At 37.1% G+C, this 2,931-nt stretch overlaps 1 long non-coding RNA gene across 1 annotated transcript in view; it reads right to left on the reverse strand.

The window, feature by feature from the left end:
• The window catches only part of LOC107744855 (uncharacterized), a 6,637-nt gene that overhangs the window by 974 nt on the left and 2,732 nt on the right, over positions 1-2,931 (reverse strand). The gene's annotated exons all lie outside the window — the stretch shown is intronic.

The following is a 2,931-nucleotide window of genomic DNA, read 5'->3' on the forward strand; positions in this document are numbered from 1 at the left end:
GGACTGATGTTTGTGTTTGGACTCATTGCCTGCCTTTCCACTATTGTCTCTGCTTCTGCCCCTGTGTATGACGAACGATCTGCTTGCTTCTCTGACTTTGACCCTCTGCCTGATTATCGACATCTGTTTAAAGCCTTGACCTTTAATAAACTTCCGCTCATGGATTCTAACCAACTCCAGCGTCTCTGTTACAGAGACACACATATCCAATCAACTACATTATTTACCTGTTTTATTTTTACAAAGACAAAACAATCCCTTTGAACTCTGCTATCCGACATAAGCTCGCGGGATATACGTACAATTAATTTAGTCTAGTCTTGTCACTTAGAGTAGATATAGCAAGAGAGTGAGCCATTTTGGGTTCAAGTCTGGTTTGGTCTGGTCTGGTCCGGTCTGGTCTGGTCCGATCTTAAAGTATGACATTAAGCATCATTAGACAACTATGGCCACGAGTTTAATTGTAATACCAACATAGATCAACGATTCAATATTTCCTGAAACCAAAGTTCAAACCAACAAGGTTTTTACTTTTTTATATATAGTTTTTTTTAAATTATATTTAATTATATTGTAACATCTATTACATTGGACAGTGTGTCTGTGTTATTACAATGAAGATTGTCACAATGCTGTAGCGAATCAGCTCATGGGGAAATATGAATAATTAATCATAACTAGTTATAATTAATTATAAATATTTAGATCCGCTGTAGATATTTACTTGACCTCAAATATGTAATTTCTCGTCATAGAAATATAAATTTTGTAGCTTAAACGTTTTATTTTCTGTTCACAAAATGTATTTATTTATTTATTTATTTATGATGGCATTCTTTAAGAGATTCACCAGATTCACTGTTTTTATGAGATTCACTAGGAAAGTTTGAAATATGTATATATATTTATGTATTTGTAACACTTCCCCTGACTTCACAATAGCAGTACCTCTCCTTAAGGATACAGGTGTGTTTGTAGCTGTTCTATCAAACACCACTTAAAAGATACATAGAAAGAGCAAGAGCAAGAGGTCAGAAAGATAGAGAGCAGGAGGTTGAAAGAGAAAGGGCAAAGATGTAGAGATTACAGAATGAAGTGTGTAGAAAGAAGGAGAGAAGAGGCGGAGAGTGTTGGAGTGAAACGTCCTCTCAGGCATTGTCCTGATGAAGATGGACGTGAGGCGGGAATGACTTGGGCTGCAGGTAATTATGTTAGTATTTCTAGCTCGCCCAATAGGCATCAATAGATCAATTTCAGCAATCTCAACCGATCCAGCATGACTGATCTGACCAAAAGTTGTCTGTAAATGAAGACATTTTAGAATGGGTGCATCTCTGTCTCTACGACTGTCACAGTTTGCCTGATTTAAATAATGTTACCTAAAATGCTACACTGTTAAAAACTCTTGTCATTTAGATCAAATTCTTTTCATTTAAAAAAATGCATGTAAAATTGCTACAGTAAATATATTCATTTTTACAATAAACCTGTTATTTTATATAGTTTGTAAAGTTAAAGACTGATGTTGGTTCAGAATAGACATGTAATAAGAGACAGACAAGTGAAAGACAGGGATGCAAAGTGGGTAGAGACAGACTGGTAGAGGAGAGACAGAGAGAGAGTATATTGCGGTAAATGACAGGTTAGAGCAGGGACACTGATAACCTTCCTGGGTAAAAGCTTCCTCTCCTTCCTTTGGCATTTCGTCAGACCTTCCAATTACATTGACAGGCCGTCCCAAGATCCAGCATCTGATGTCCCCTCGATAAACGCAATTATTAATTAACCAGCACAATTAAATCTACCATGATGGACGGGATACAGGACAATTAGAGTAGGCAGAGCTGACTGATGTAATCATGGTTACAGTGAGTCAGCAGACACACATACACACACACACACATACAGTCCAGCCACAGGTACATGCAGGAACATATTTGGCTGAACTGCTTGAAACAAAAGCCCACCCCCCTCCCTTCCCAGTTCTAAATACCATAATTTTTGTTTTGTTTTGGTGTGTTGTGTCTTGTTGTGTTGTATTGTATTTTTTGTGTTGTGTTTTGTTTTGTTTATCAGTTGTGCTTTTTTTGTATCTTGTTTTGATGTTGTGTTTTCTGTTATTGTTGTTGTCGTGTTTAGTTGTGTTGGGTTTTTGTATTGTTTTGCCATTGCATTGCATTTTGTTTTGCTTAGTTGTGTTGTGCTGTGATTTTTTTTTTGTGTGTGTGTTTTGTTTTGTTGTTTAGTTGTGTCGTTGTTTTTGTGTTGGGTTTTTTATTTTAATAAAATTTTTAATGAATGTTATTTATTTTATTTTTTATTTTTTTGGTTTGTTGTGTTGTGTTGTGTTTTTTTGTTCTGTTTTCTTTTGTTAATTTATTTCCTATTATTCTAAATTGAAATTAACTACCTAGTCTCATGGCAAAAACGTACCTGGGGGCACTTTTTCGCGAGACGCGAAATACGTAGGCACATATCCAGCTTCATATCTATGGGTTTTCATAGACGGGAGGTTTGTTCGGTAGCTCACGGAGTATGGAGATGTAGCCTACTTGAGAGGTGAGGAGCCCCGGTTCAAATCCCTTGTAACTATGGTTTGACTAAACAGTTCAAATCTGCATATAAGGAAGTTCAAATGGCACGGTTTCATCAACAAATGCGTTTTAGATCAGTTTTGCATTTGTTAACACTATCTGGTAGGTTTAGGGTTGGGTTTGGTGTAGAGCATATTTCCAACATGATAGAGCATTAAAGGGGTCATATGATGCGATTTCAATTTTTCCTTTCTCTTTAGAGTGTTACAAGCTCTTTGCCGTTCTCAAGCCCACCGGCCTCTGCTCACTCAAGCCGGCCTCCACTGACTCAAGCCCACCGTGTGTGACGCTGTATGTTTTGTTGTGAAAGCGAAACTACTTTGTTTGGCCTTCCAAA

This window comes from Sinocyclocheilus rhinocerous, unplaced genomic scaffold (genome assembly GCF_001515625.1).
Source record: "Sinocyclocheilus rhinocerous isolate Xijiao unplaced genomic scaffold, SAMN03320098_v1.1 scaffold3911, whole genome shotgun sequence".
Taxonomy (NCBI): domain Eukaryota; kingdom Metazoa; phylum Chordata; class Actinopteri; order Cypriniformes; family Cyprinidae; genus Sinocyclocheilus; species Sinocyclocheilus rhinocerous.